The sequence below is a fragment of the Rhinopithecus roxellana genome, chromosome 1 (assembly GCF_007565055.1).
Source record: "Rhinopithecus roxellana isolate Shanxi Qingling chromosome 1, ASM756505v1, whole genome shotgun sequence".
NCBI classification, from domain to species: Eukaryota; Metazoa; Chordata; class Mammalia; order Primates; family Cercopithecidae; genus Rhinopithecus; species Rhinopithecus roxellana.
Window position 1 is genome coordinate 136,236,675 of NC_044549.1, and position 15,813 is coordinate 136,252,487.

The 15,813-nt window shown below is 35.3% G+C and overlaps 1 protein-coding gene and 1 non-coding gene across 3 annotated transcripts in view; one reads left to right on the forward strand and one right to left on the reverse strand.

Annotated features, from left to right (window-relative positions):
* PIK3CA (phosphatidylinositol-4,5-bisphosphate 3-kinase catalytic subunit alpha) overlaps window positions 1-15,813 on the reverse strand; it is a 92,390-nt gene that overhangs the window by 56,022 nt on the left and 20,555 nt on the right. The window contains exon 1 of one of the 2 annotated variants that reach the window (XM_030931830.1): window positions 9,192-9,441. The exons of the other annotated variant lie outside the window; for it this stretch is intronic. The gene's annotated coding sequence lies outside the window, so the exon portion shown is untranslated. Of the gene's footprint in view, window positions 1-9,191; window positions 9,442-15,813 lie in introns of those variants that run through there. 2 annotated transcript variants of the gene reach the window in all.
* LOC115892193 lies at window positions 15,110-15,241 on the forward strand. Its single transcript, XR_004052076.1, has one exon. It is a non-coding gene; the product is annotated as a small nucleolar RNA SNORA25 (small nucleolar RNA).

The following is a 15,813-nucleotide window of genomic DNA, read 5'->3' on the forward strand; positions in this document are numbered from 1 at the left end:
CTGTCAGAAGGCCAAAGTGATCTGGAGGGGAGAGAACCAGGGACTAATGATAAAGCTTCATCATGGTCTACTGTCTTCTGTAGAGTTCTCTATTTCCTGAGACCAAGTGTCATAAAATTGTAGCTATGGTGTCTGTGACTATGATTACATACTCCCAGGCACAAATAATAAGCAAAGCAGATATTAATATATCACTGTCCTAACTGGCTGTTGCAAGGACAATATTTTCAAAATCAAATGACACAGTCTGGACTGTGCTGCTGTGATTGTGGTGGTGATACTGCCAATACTGACGGGCTAAGGAGGAGGTGTAAATGGACTCCATCAATTTGCTTTGCAGCAGGAAAACAGCCTGCTGGTACATGAATCCAGATTAAAAATATGGAGCACTTCTTGAATGTGTGTATCAATTTTGCACAGGGAGGGGCAATGCTCGTCTTGTTGTCCTTCTAATTTTAGTAGTATGTGCTGTGAAAATAGGCACTAGCCAATAATCTTCTACCAAAAATACTAGAAGGACCTTGGTTTTAGTTTCATTCCTGCCAAGACACAGGCCCTAATGGCTTTCATTACATAATTACGTATCAGTTAACACAGTGTCATAAAACATATTTTAGTTCACAAAGTATTTAATACACAACGAGGATTAGACACGGGAAAAAGTCTGGCTCTAGATGTACTGAGTATCCTTGTTTGCCATATAAATACTTAGGTGCCTGACATTTTTGTCTAGTTATTTATCTATCCTTGCTGTTATCTTTTTGTTCACATCACAACCTCAGCCTATGTCCTTGAACTGATTTCCTTTCTTAGGAGTTATTATTGTAATCTCTTATTCTTTCCTCTTATACCATATTTATATATTACTGGTATTCTCACCAATAGAAATAAAGCACAGAATGTATCGTGCACTGAAATTTTATTGCACTTAAGGTGATCACTTAATGTCTATTCTTAACTTGCTCATTTCAAATGCCAAATTTATTGGTCAAAACAACTTTTTCCTGGCTCTACATAAATAAATCAGATAAACCCATAAACAGCTTCTTGCAAAAACAATACATTTTATTCCAACTATACTCTAATGAATTTAAGATACTGTATTTTTTTAAGTGAATACACCCCAAGTCCATCTGGGATGTTACGACATTAGATGATATACAGTAGATGATATACATGATACACAGTAGAAATTTGATTTAAATAACAATGCTTTTTCAATGATAAAGACCAAACAATAACTTTATATTCTGATGTAATTGCTTGCCATCTGCCCCATTTTCTGGCAATAACAAAATATTCTAGTATTATGTTAGTAATAATGAAAATGTCCATTGCAAGCAATTATTGACCAACTTTAATAGTGATTTATCATCCTTCAGTATTTGATCTCTGGCAAAAGGGCTATTTCACAACAGGAAAGCTTGAAGTAATGCAAAATAACTTTGGCAAGCAAAGAAACTCAGATCTCCCAGAAGTGCAGTGAGAGCTTAATTTCAGCACAAGCGTCCCCTAGCTAAGATGTGAAGAAAAGTTCTATGAATGAAAGCAGTAACAATGTGAAGTCATGTAAGCACAGATTTTTTAAAAATCCATCTTTTAGATAACACAATACAGCCAAGATACTTCAGAATCCATTCAACGGCGGAAAAGAAATATTAGTAAGTGGTCTTCATTTTCCCTTTCAAACACTTACTATTTATACTTATGTACAGTTCAATGTACCAAGTATCTTGGAAATTATAATTACTACACCTTAAAAAGCAAGCAAGGAGAACAACAAACTGAAATGGGTATAACTGTGTAAAAGCAGCAACATACATGATCAGTGAGTAGAATATTACTTTTTTTTTATTTTTATTTTTTGAGACAGGGTCTCTCTCAGGAGTACAGTGTTATGATCATGGCTCACTACAGCCTCAACCCCCTCCCCACCCCAGCCCCAGACTCAAGCAATTCTCCTGCCTCAGCTTCACCAGTAGCTAGGAGCTAGGACTACCTGTGTGTGCTATCATGCCCAACTAATTTTTTTTTTTTTTTAATGCAGAGATGGGGTCTTGCCATGTTGCCCAGGCTGATCTTGAACTCCTGGGCTCTAGTGATCCTTCTGCCTCTGACTTTCAAAGTGCTGGGATTAGAGGCGTGAGCCATAGCACCCAGCCAATACTGCCACTCTTATTCACTGATGCTCTGTATGACATTAGTTAACCATCTAAGGCACACAGTTAAACAATAAATTACTTACAATGATTTAATAAATTAAAATGCTTCTTTTATAAAATTTATCAACTGACAAAAACTTTTAAACTGGCTATTTAACATAAGTCATTAATGCTTTTTCAATGATAAAAAGCTTTTTTTTGGACACAAAATTGAATATTTTGTGTATGTGTCCAATAATTATAATTAGAGATAAATATGTGCTGGAGTATCCTGACACGGTAAAAATTCAGAGTGAGAGCATCTAGTACTATGGTATATAAAGAAGACATTCAAACCTCTATTTCTTAAATTACAAGACTTTAAAAGTTCAAATAAAACTAGAATATAACCTTTGAACTTCATCATCTAGCTGATATGCTCTATTTGATAGTTGCTTTATGGTCTATGTGACTATAATTTAGTAGACTTAAACTAATTTTGAGGAACATAAGAAAAAAAGGCAGAGAAAGTATGTTCAATTATCTCCACTGTCAATATTGGAAGTTAGAAATTTAACTTCTGACACAAACCCCTCAAGATAACAAAGTATTAAAAAAATAAAATTATGGGTCCTATTTCTATTGCATAATTCACAGAATTATAATTAGCTAATTTATTTAAAAAAAATCTACCTTCCCATCTAGAATCAGCTAATTAAGATGTGCTTGGCTTCTTTGTTACAACTGGGTTGATAATACTAGTGTTCTTGCCCATCACTAGTCTACTCACAATAGTATCATCAGCATTAAGATCCAAATAACAGTGCCGTATTTATGACTGCATTTTAGTTTCCACAAAAGCAAAATTCTGAGAACAGCATGAGTCATTATCCCTAGGGTAAAAAAATAATAATAATGTTTCTTTGGTCAGAATATGAAACTTATTGCTGATACCAGTAATTTAGTCTAGAAATTCCTTTTCTGAATAAAAGGAACAGAATGTTTCTTTTCTCTATTCACATACTCCAAAACTAACAGAACTGTCCATCTGTCTGCTTTTACTACTCTCCATATCTGGTGTATGGTGACAGAGAAACAACCTTTAATCTAGCTATTTTCAGTACTGCTCTTTTGTTCTTCTGTTCTCTCAAGTTTGTCTTTTTGCCAGGACAAAACACACAAATACACACACATATAGAGACATACACAATCTCTGACCTTTCTCTTCCTAGTAGGGCATTTATGACAAAATCATGCAATAAGACACAGAGAACATTCTAAACATGGATATGTATATCCATGTTAAATGTTAAAAAGTTCTCAGGTTCACATTTTATATTTCATCTTAAAACATCTTCATAATTAAAAGGTAAAAGTTACAAACGTAAAGAAATACTGATGTTATTATTTAATTAAAGTGTGTCCCCCCAAATTTCCTCAATTGAATGTTGAAATAATCTCTGTTGTTTTTATGGCCTCCTTTAATGGTTTCATTTGTTGATACCTCTTACTCTGCTCATTATTCAAATGTGGAATGCATTCTTCATGACATCACTACTTTCTCAATCTCCAAGTTATTAAAACCTTTGGTGCTTTCAACTCCTCTCTCGCATGACATCACTTCCACCCCTTAAATCACTCTCAAATTCATCACTTTTTTTTTTTCAATCTTCTCTATCACTACTAGACCCTAAAAGAGTTCTCATATGCAGGACTCATCTCTAATTCACAAGCATTCATTAAGCAATTACCATCTATAAGACACTAGCAGCTGAAGCAAAGGGATGGGTGATGAAAAGGAAACTGGGAGAAAAACACTCATACAAGTATATAAATGAAGTATATAAATGAAGTTGAAAGACCTTATTATCTAACAATTACAAGGCAGAATGTGGTAATTTTAGGAGAAAGTGAGCCTGTGTGTCCATTTAGGGGAGGCACTTAATGAATGAAAAAGATTTCTGACAGGTACAGAATGAGAGAGTGCAACAGGTTAAGTGGACAGTATGAACTAAGGCAAGAGGCCCTGAAAGCACAAAGCATCCAATTTTTCCCCTACCCACTTAATTATCCACAGTGTCACTAGAATTGGCTATCTAAAACATATTTCTAATTACACCATTACTCAATTAAGACAATATTGTGAATCTCTAGTAACTATACAATACAGCCCTGACTCAAAGCCTCAACCATTACAACTGTGCTCTGTCCTTATTTTTCCCCACACTCCAAGCTCTAATCTTACTAGATCAATCTTTTCCCTTTACAATTTTTTTTTTGCCTTTGTAAATATGGTCCATGATCTTTTACCTCATATTCACATTTATTGCCATTTTAATCATACTCATCCTTTAAATTCAGCCCAAGTATCTTCTGTAAAGTCCGTTCACAGTCTTATTAAACTTGGCTTTAAACTTTTGAATATTTTGCTAAATTCAAAAACAAAAATCAAGGCAAAACTTCTTGGTAATTTTGAGAACAGGGAGAACTGATATCTTTACAAGATGTTTTTCCTATCCAAGTATGTATTTTCACTTACCTATTTTTCAATGTTTCTCAGTAATTTTTCAAATTGAACTATAATTAACATACAATGAACTCTGCACATCTTAAGCATTAAGTTTGATGACTTTTGACAACTTTTTACACCCATGTAACCACTGCACAAAACAAGACATATAACATACACTTCTATTATCCTAGAACATTCTGTCATGCTCTTTTCCAATTACTTTATCTCTCTGCCCCCAGGCAATCACATTTTGGTTTCTGTAATTATAGATTAGTTTTGTTGATTCTTAACATAAATTGAATCTCAGTGTATAGTTTTGTATTTGGCTTCTTTTGGTTAACATACTGTCAGGTACAGAATGAGAAGAGCACACCAGGTTGGGATTCATCTATGTTTCAATGTATTAGCGGTTAGTTCTTTTTAGGTAGTATTCCAAAATATACTACAGCTTGTTTATACAATTTCCAGTTGTTGAATATGTGGGCTGTTTCCAGCATTGGCTTTCAAAATTCCTACATCAGTTTTTGTTATACTTAGCAAAATGCTGGGTTGTAAACTTGCAGAAAAGAGTTTATTCTTAAACGCTTATCCTTTAAAAAGCCTGTTTGCAAGGCTGGCTTGGTGTCTGGGAACTTGGATCTTGGATTTTGGGAGGATTCCTACCCTGATTCCCATCTGATAAGACTAGCTCCATGTGTCTAAAGTGTTTATGGTAACAATATGCTTTCTGCTTAATACCTGCTTTCCTTTGGGAGTCTGGAATTTGGGTGTGCGCTGAGCAGAGGGTATGATCAGACACCGGTAAAAGTCCTGGGCACTCAGTCTCTAGCAAACTTCCCTGGCTGGTTAGATTTCACAAGTATTGTCACAACTCTTTGCTGGGGAAATTAAGTGTGTCTTGTGAGACTCTATGGAAGAGGATTGTTGGAAGCTTGTACCTGGTCTCCCCTGGATTTTGCTCCATTCACCTTTTCCCTTTGCTAACTCTGCTTTGTGTTTTCACTGTAATAAGTGATAGAGCCATGAGGACAACATCATGCTGGGTTATGTGAGTTGTCCTAGAAAACCATGAAACCGAGGGATAATTCTGGGAACCTCGTGACACATAAGGTAAATGTTATGTTTAACTTTATAAGAAATAGTTTTTATATTCCCACCAGTAATAAGTTAGAGTTCCAGTTGGTCTATATCATAACTATTCAGTAGTATCAGTCACTTTTATTTCAGCTATTCTAGTGGGGTTATCTCATGATGGTTTGAATTTGTAGATGTATCTTACCATGGTTTTAATTTGCATTTACTGATGACTAATAATGATGGTGGAAATCTTGTCGTGTGCTTATTGGCCATTTGTGTATCTTCTGTGAAAGGTCTGCTCGAGTCTTTTGCTCGTTTTTATATTAAGTAGTTCATAATTTTTAAAATGTTAATTTCTGAGTATTTTTTTTATTTTTAGAGACAAGGTCTTACTTTGTCACCCAGGCTGGAGTGCAGGGCGTGATCATAGCTTACTACAGCCTCAACCTCCTGAATACCTAGGACTATAGGCACATGCCTCCATGCCCAGCTAACTTAAAAAAAAAAACTTCTTTTTTTTCCTTTTTTTGGTAATGACAGAGTCTTGTCTCACTATGTTACCAGGCTCATCTTGAACTCCTAGCTTTAAGTGATCCTCCCACCTTGGCCTCCCAGAGCACTGGGATTACAGGTGTGAACCACCACACCTGGCCTTCAGAGGTTCTTTATATATTCTGATACACATCCTCAATCCCTTGTAAATGCTGGGAATTCTGGTTTTTTTTTGTTTGTTTTTTGTTTTTTTTTTTTAACTCATTCTGTGGCATGTCTATTCATTTTCTTAATGCTGTCTTTTGATGAGCAAAAACTATGAATAAGACTTATTTATCAAATTTTCTTTTGAGATTAGTGCTGTCTTGTCCAACAAATCCTTGCTCAGTTTTAAAAGATTTCTTCATGTAAGCTCTGCTATGGTTTAAGTTTATTTCTAGATAAGTGATCTTTTCATTAATTTTCTGAATGGGTTTTTCTCTTCCACTATATTTTATAATGTTATTGTTCAGATAAAGAAAAACTATAGGCCAGGCGCGGTGGCTCATGCCTGTAATCCCAGCACTCTGGGAAGCTGAGGCAGGCAGATCACCTGAGATCAGGAGTTTGACACCAGCCTGGCCAACATGGTGAAACCCCGTCTCTACTAAAAATACAAAAATCAGCTGGGAGTGGTGGCAGGTGCCTGTAATCCCAGCTACTCAGGTGGCTGAGGCAGGAGAATCACTTGAAATGAGGAGGTGGAGGTTGCAGTGAGTGGAGACTGGGTCACTGCACTCCAGCCTGGGCGACACAGTGAGACTCCATCTCAAAAAAAAAAACCAAAAAAAAGAGAAACTATAGTTTATATATTAATGCTATAATACCAAGACACCACACAGAAAAAGATGGGTAAATCTCACTAAATAAAAGTCAAAGATTCTGGTCTAACAATAGTACCATAAACCAAAATGAAAGACCACTGGCAAACTGGGAAAGCACCTGCAACACATATATGACAAAAGGCTAATTTCTGTAATTTACAAATAGTTTAGTAAGTCCATAAGAATTTTAAAAGGCTATACATACAAAGTTTTCAGAAAAAGAAGTTTAAATAGCCAACCAACCTAAGAAAATACTTAAAAATGCAAATAAAAACAAAAATATATCCCCATTTCTAAACTTATCATATGGAAAAAAACAAGTTTGATGAAAGCTAGTAACTGCAAAGATAGCCCTCTCAGATTGTTGGTAGGAATGTAAACTTTCTGGGAAACAGTCTGACAATATGATTCGAATTTTAAATGCATTTATTCTTACATTAGGCAACCTCACTACTGGGAACTTATTATACGGATCTCTGTAAAAATTCAGCCAAAAGTAAGCCAAACAATATTCATCGCAACAATATTCATGAAAGCAAAAACTACAAACCACCAAAATCTTCATCAATAGGGAGATTTCATAAATTATAATAAAGCACTTTATGGACTACTATACAGCCATTAATATCAATGACATAGACTTGTAGGTAGTGACATGAAAAGATCACCAAGATGTAGCAAAGTCGTGAAGGAATAGCTGCAGAATAGTTTATAAAAAAGGGGTAGAATATACTTCTGATCTTAAAATATCTGAGTAAAGACCTTTGTGTCACCAATCATTTCTAAATAAGGAGAATGAGAGAAACTCTTTCTTTGATGAAGCTGGAAAACTCTAACCCTAAACCATAATATACAAAGACAGGGAGGAAAAAAAACTCACCAGAGGTGAGAAATGTTAAATTTAAGTGCCTAAAGAACTCAGCCAATTCTCATGACACCCCATCAAGTTCAGGACTAGGAGGTTCCTGGAACTACTGGAATTCCAGGTCTCCAACTCCAGTTGGTGTACTCGGTGACTTCCCAATCATGCAGAAATCAGAAGCCATAATTTCTGGAAAAACTTAACTCAAGATGCTTTGGACTTCAACAGATACAGAAGTAGATATGGATGAAGTAGATATGACTAAAACCAAAAGAGATTATGTGCAACTCTAATGAGACCCAAAGTCCCTTTCTTCAGTATTTCTCTAAAACATAAGCAGCCCCCACAGAGAAGACTATAGATTTCCTCTGGAAAGGATTCAAAATTAGAGAAAACAAAACTAACCTAGAGAAAAATGGTGATACGAAGATTTCCTGTAGCGGAGTTTATCAATAGGCAAGAGCTCTGACTTCATACCCAGAGCTTTCGGTCAGCTTTTCATATCTTTTAAATATGAATGACCACCGAGGATCTTCATGCATTTGAGGAATGTCTCCAATATTAAAGATTGAGACCAAAATGAAACAGAAGTGGTGAGAAACAGAATGATGGCACAGAGGAAAATGTCAAAGAAACTGTAATTAAAGATAGAAGATTGCATCCTTATGCAGAGGAACCAATAAGACCAGGGAATAAGAACTGAAAGAAAAAAAAAAAAATTCAACGAAAGTTTGAAGTTAAAGTTAAGGCAATTTTCCAGAAGGCAGAATAAAAAGAAAGGGATGAGTAAGAAGAGGGAAAGGTAAAAATTTAGAAAAGCAATCTAGGAAGTGTAACATCTGGCTAGTAGGAGTTCCAGAGAGAATAATGAAAACAAAAGGGAGGGAACTATCAAAAAGGCAAGGATACTTCCAAGAATAGAAAAATGTACATCTGTAAGCAGCAGGGACTTGTAGAGTCCACAGCACAATAGATAAACGACACACACCAAGATACCATACCATAAAATTTCAGAACACCAGAAATGAAGAGATTAATCACTTCCAGAGAGAAAAATAAAAAATAAAAAACGAGGAAACAGGCACTTAGAACTCTAAATAGCAAAACTGAAAGCTGGAAGATACCAGAGCAATATCTGGGTAAAAATGATTTTCAATCTAGCATGCTACACTCACTTAAAATATCACATAATTGTAGGAGCAGAATAACACATATTCAGGTATGTAAAATCTCAAAACATTTACCTCCTAGTTATCTCTCTTCAAGATGCCACGAGAGGATAAGCTCCTACAGAATGAGGTAGTCACCATGAAGGTATGGGGCATAGGAATCAAGGCTTCAACACAGGAAGCAGGTGTAGGGAATTTCCAGGATGAGGCCAAAAAGGAGTCTTGAGATAACAGCTGTGAAACAGACGCAGCAAGCAATCAAGATTAAATCAGAAATACTGAAGGCGCTACAAAGGATAGTATAGGAAAATAACCAAACTAATTATCACATGTGAGAGTTATTGCAAAGATGGACTGAAGTTCATTGAAAGACAAATTCAGACACAATGGTAACTAAGCAAATTTCTAAGATGAAGCAATTAATTAAAAAACAACAGCAAAGTTGTAACAGAAAAAATATAACCCCATGTAGCATTTGCTTTATTACTATATGGTCACTGAATAATGAAATAACTAAATGTGGATTTAACCAGTAATGATTAAATATAGGATGATTAAGTCAAAAGAAGATATGAGCGTTAAAATTGTATGAGAAAGCTAATGAATAATGTCAAATATTGGTGGACCAAGACGGAGCAATATACCCCATTATAATAAGGTGGCAAACACCATAGTAGTAGCTTAAATAGTTGAAAGTGGTTTCCTGAAGCACTGACATGGGACAAGACAAAGTTGTGAGGGGGATGGGGATAAGTGAGATACAGTAATGAACTGATGTTTTGTTTGTTTCTGAGATGGAGTCTAGCTCCGTCGCCCAGGCTGGAGTGCAGAGGCACAATCTCCGCTCACTGCAACCTCCGCCTCCCCAGGTTCAAGCGATTCTCCTGCCTTAGCCTCACGAGAGCTGGGATCACAGGTGCTTGCCACCACGCCCAGCTAATTTTTTTGTATTTTTAGTAGGGACGGGATTTCACTGTATTGGCCAGGCTGGTCTTGAACTCCTGACCTCGTGACCCGTCCACCTCGGCCTCCCAAAGTGCTGGGATTACAGGTGTGAGCCACCATGCCCGGCCTGATGTTTTTATTAACCTTTCAGCTGTAATTTGAAAATAATATGCATATATTATTTTATTTTAGCTTTACCTGAGGTATACATTAAAATTCAGTTTGATGAGTCTTGGTGAATGTATAGTTGTAAAAACCACCATTACAATTAAGTTTTAAAACACTTCCCGGCCGGGCACAGTGGCTCACGCCTGTAATCCCAGCACTTCGGGAGGCCGAGGCGGGTGGATCACCTGAAGTCCAGAATTCGAGACCAGTCTGGCCAATACAGCGAAACCCCGTGTCTACTAAAAATACAAAAAATTATCCAGGTGTGGTGGCAGGCGCCTGTAATCCCAGCTACTTGGGAGGCTGAGGCAGGAGAATCGCTTGAACCCGGGAGGCAGAGGTTGCAGTGAGCCGAGATTGTGCCATTATATTCCAGCCTGGGCAACAAGAGCGAAACTCCACCTCAAAACAAAAACAAAAAAACACTTCCACAACCCACCTTTACAAGTGTTATTTCTTTGCAGTCAATACACCACATAGGTAATTACTGGGGTAAGCACTTAAGTTTAGGTCTACGAACCATCAATCCAGCAATCCATTTTTAATAAATTTGTTATTCTAGCACTTTTTTTTTTTTTTTTGAGACGGAGTCTCGCTCTGTCACCCAGGCTGGAGTGCAGGGGCACGATCTCGGCTCACTGCAAGCTCCGCCTCCCGGGTTCACACCATCCTCCCGCCTCAGCCTCCGGACTAGCTGCAACTACAGGCGCCCGCCACCACGCCTGGCTAATTTTTTTTTTTTTTTTTTTTTTTTTGTATTTTTAGTAGAGACGGGGTTTCACAGTGTAATAGCCAGGACGGTCTCGATCTCCTGACCTCGTGATCCGCCCGCCTCAGCCTCCCAAAGTGCTGGGATTACAGGTGTGAGCCACCGTGCCCAGTCTTTTTGAAAAGACTATTCTTTTCCCATTGAATTACCTTGGCACCTTTGTTGAAACTCAGTTACCACATACATAATACCTAACCTATTTATTTATGTGTTTTTATTAACAGATAAGGTAACATATAATATAAAAGCAAAAATATTCAATAAAAAGAAAACTACATTACATTTCATTAAATCATGGAAAAAGATCTATAGGATGTACCAATTGTCCAAAATAAGAAATTAATTGAAAAATATTACTATGTTAAGAATTACTTTCTAGATTCTCAAATCTTTCTTTCATCTATATGTCTATCCTTACGCTAATACTGTACTGTTTTGATTATTGTAGCTTTATAGCAAGTACAAATCAGGTACTTCTGTTCAGATTTTGTAGTTTTTGTGTGCAGTTATGTTTTTTGCACTTCCATATACATTTTAGAACCAGTCTGTCAATTTCTATGAGAAAACCTGACAAGAGTTTGACTGGGACTGCACTGAACATAGTGTACCAATTCATGAATATAGTGTACCTCTCAATTAACTTAGTTCTTCTTTAACTTCTATCAACAATATTTTGTAGCGTTCAGTGCACAGGTCTGTGTATCTATTCTTAAGTTTATTACTAAGTATTTAGCTATGTGATACTATTGTAAATGATTTTGTTTTTAATTTCATTTTTGGATTGTTCATTGCTAGTATTTAGAAATATAATTCTTGTTGGTTATCTTTTACTCTACAGCCTTGCCTAAGTCACTTGTTAGTTCTAGTAGTTTGGTTTTTTTTTTTTTTTGGTAGATTCTTTAGAACTTTCTCTATATATGCCATCTATTTGGTTTTACTTCTTCCTTTCCATTCCGAATATCCTTTAATTTCTTTTTCTTGCCTTACTACATTGGCTAGGACCTCCAGGAAAATAAAGCAGTAAGAGCAAACATCCTTGCCTTGTTCTTCATCTTAAGTGGAAAACTATAAAATCATTCAGCATGAAGTATGATTTTTTTTTTTCCCACAGACATCCTTTATCAGGTTGAGGAAGGTGCCTTCAATTCCTGGTTTGCTAAGAGTTTGTATTATAACTTTGTAATGAATTTTGTCAAATACTTTTCTGCATCTATCAAGATGATCACTTTTTTTTTTCAAATTTATCTTATTAGTATGGTGTATTAAACAGAATTGATATTTCTAAGTTAAGTCAGCCTTGCATTGCTGGGATAAATCCTACTTGACCATGATGTATAGTATTATCCTTTTATATATAATGTTGCTAATTAAACATGCTAATATTTTGTTAAGGATTTCTGTGTCTACGTTTATGAGGAATACTGGCTGCTAGTTTTCCTGGGATGCCTTTGTGTTGGCTTTGGTATCTAGTAATGCTGTCCTCATAAAATGAACTGTGATGCTCTCCTTCCTCCTGCTTTTCTGAAAATGTGGGTGGGGCTTGTATTTTTTTTTTTCCTTCAGTGTTTGACAGAATTACTAGCTATGCCATCAGAGCCCAGATTTTCTTTATTGGAAATTTTTAACTACTAATTCAATTTCTTTACTCTATATAGGTCTATTTAGATTTTCTACTTCTTTTGGAATCACTTTTGGTGATTAGTATCTTCCAAAGAATTTGTTCATTTCATCTAAGTTGTCAAATTGGTTGTTGTAAACTTGTTCATAATATTCCTTTATCTTTTTAGTATTTATAGTGTCTGTAATAATAACCATTCTTTCATTCTCAGTATTTCTAACTTACATCCCTTCTTGATCATTTTCTCTAAAGATTTACTGAACTCTTTAAAGAACCAGCTTTTGATTTCCTTGATTTCTGTTCTGATCTTTATTACTCCCTTTCTTCTACTTACTTTGGGTATACTTTACTCTTTCTTTTCTAGCTTCTTAAGGTAGCAGCTTAGATAATTGATTTTATGCCTTTCTTCCTTTCTGGCATAAGCATTTAAAGCCAAACATTTCTTTCTTAGCACTGCTTGAGAACTAAATACCAAATATTTTCTTATATTTTGTGTTCATTTTCACTCAGTTAAAAATATTTTCTATTTTACCCAGTGATTTATTTTTTCACCCATGGGTTACTCAGAAATGTATTCATTTCCACATATTTGGGGATTTTCCTTATTTCTCTCCATGATTTTTAATTCCTCTGTAGTTGCAAAACATATCATATAATTTCAATTCTTTCATATTTATTAAAACATTTCACTTTTGTGGGCCAGTATACTATTCACCCTGGCTAATGTTTCCAATGCACTTGAGAATAATGTGTTTTCTACTGTTGTTGGGTATTCTGCAGATGTCAATTAGATGGAGTTGGCTGATTGCTTCATTCATGTCTTCTGTATCCTGTTTTCTGTTTACTTATTCTATCAACTGTTGAGAGAAGAGTATTAAAATTTCCAACTCTTCTAAATATTGAATTGCCTATTTCATCTCTCAGTTCTATCAATCTTTGTTTCATGGATTTTGTGCCTCTCTTGTTAAGTGCATATACATTTAGAATTTTTATATTTTCCCGCCATATTTGTCACTTCATAATTTTGAAATGTTCCTCTTTATCTCTAATAATACTCCTTTTCTTACTATGTATTTTGGTTGACATTAACACAGTTACTCCAGTATTTTGATGCCTGTTTTCTGAGGAAGGAAATCATCCAACCTCCTCACACTGTCATTTCTGGAAGATACTTATTTTGATGATAGAAATTAAATAAAAATTTAAAAAGTAATGTAATTATAGGTTCAGAAGATATTTAAAATGAAAGCATGTTTATCACAATTTTATACTAATATAATTAAAAATCTGGGTTAAAAAGTATATATGAACAAACATATACCCTCCAATGTTCCCCCCACTCCAGAATTCACTCCATTACCAACATTGGCTTCACTTGGGGAAGAAGGTGAGTGAGTGGTCAGGAGAAACTGATACAGGAAATTAAAATGTGCAAATATGTCTTCTCCTTTATATTTTTTCTTTTCCTTATAAAAGCAAGACAAAAAAATAGCTATTGTTTCTTGATTTATTCATAATATGAATGACAATGCGAGTCTTTCATTATTAAGCCTGACTGAAGCTTCTGCTTTGGTATATCTATTACTTAATTCATCAAAGAATAGCTTTCTATTCCTATTTTACTAAGGTCATGTGTGTGTGTGCGCGTGTGTGTGTGCGCACGCACATGTCTGTGCTGGAGAAAGGAAGAGGGAGGAAGGAAGGGAGGGAGGGAAAGAGAGAGAATTAATGTCTGTTATGGATTTCCTAAGATTAAAATGACCCTTGTATTTCTAGAATAAATGCCATTTGGCTATGGTGTGTGTGTGTGTTTTAACAAACTACTGAATCTGCTAATTATTTTAAGATAACTAATACTTTAAGTGAGATTGGCTTGTAGTTTTCTTTTCGTATGTGTGTAATGTCTATGTCCACCTCTAAAACAGAGTAAGAAGTGTTATAATAGCTTTTAATATACTGAATGTTTGGGCTCACCTAAGTAGGTATTAAATCCTTAGTTATAAAAATAGAATAGTATTGGCCCATGCAGATCCAGAGAACAGAAGTGAGTTCAGAAGCAAACTTAAGTACAATAGTTGCTGCAATTTTGTATAGGGAAAAACCCCAGAACTTCTAATTAGGACACATTATTTAATATATGGTCCTGGTAGAATTGATTAGTCATGTGAACAGAAAAAAAAAAAAAGAATTTTTACATGCTTTAAAATAAATGAAGAAAACTTTAAAATGCTCCCAAGTAACACAAAAGATTGAAGAAATGGAAAAACATTCCACATTCTTGGATAGGAAGACAACCAATTCACAAAGATGTCAATTCTTTCTTAGCTAATCTATACATCTGATGTAATCCCAATAAAATACCAATAGGATTTTTGTGTCTGTGTGTAGAATTAAGCATGCTGATTCTAATGTTAAAAAAAAAAATTGCAGGAGACCAGAAAAATTAGGGGAGGGGAGAAGGTAGGGGGAGAGAAAGGTCTAGCCCTACTGGATAGGTCACTTCAAAGAGGGCTTGTGGGGCTGTGAAACCAAGAGGTAGGTCTTAACAGTATAACCAAAGACTGAAGTTCTCTATAGGATGCTGTAGCACTTAATGGTGCTATGTTTTCCTCAGGAGATATGACTCAGCCACTCATAAACATAACATGATAGTCCATGATTGTTGACGTGGGAAAGTAAATAAATGTCTCAAAAGTTTAACCAAACTTTCTCTTCTCTGGAAAAAAAAATTATGAAACTACAATAATCACAATGGTAAGATATAGCTCATCAACAGTCAGACAAAAAGAGCAAAAGAAAAAACAAACCCAGAAATTAAAAAAATAGACATAGAATGTGTTACATGATAAAGGTATCATTTCAAATCAATAGAGAAGAGACCAGCTGGAAATGGCTAGACATTTGGGAAAAAAGAGTAGGTTTTCAATTTATACCTTACATTGAAATGAATCTTATTAGAATAACAAACACAATGTAAAAATATAACCATAAGGGTATAAAATTTCACCTATATTTGCAAAATTTTAAAAAATGCTAGAACATAGAGCAAAAAGATACACATAATGAAACAAGGGTAAAAAAGATATACGATAAATCAAAGAGGTTCAACAACTTAATACTTCCTTATTCCACAAGTTCTGAAGAGAAAAATGGAAGAAAGGAAATTAAAGATATAAAAGAAAAACATTTGAGAGCTG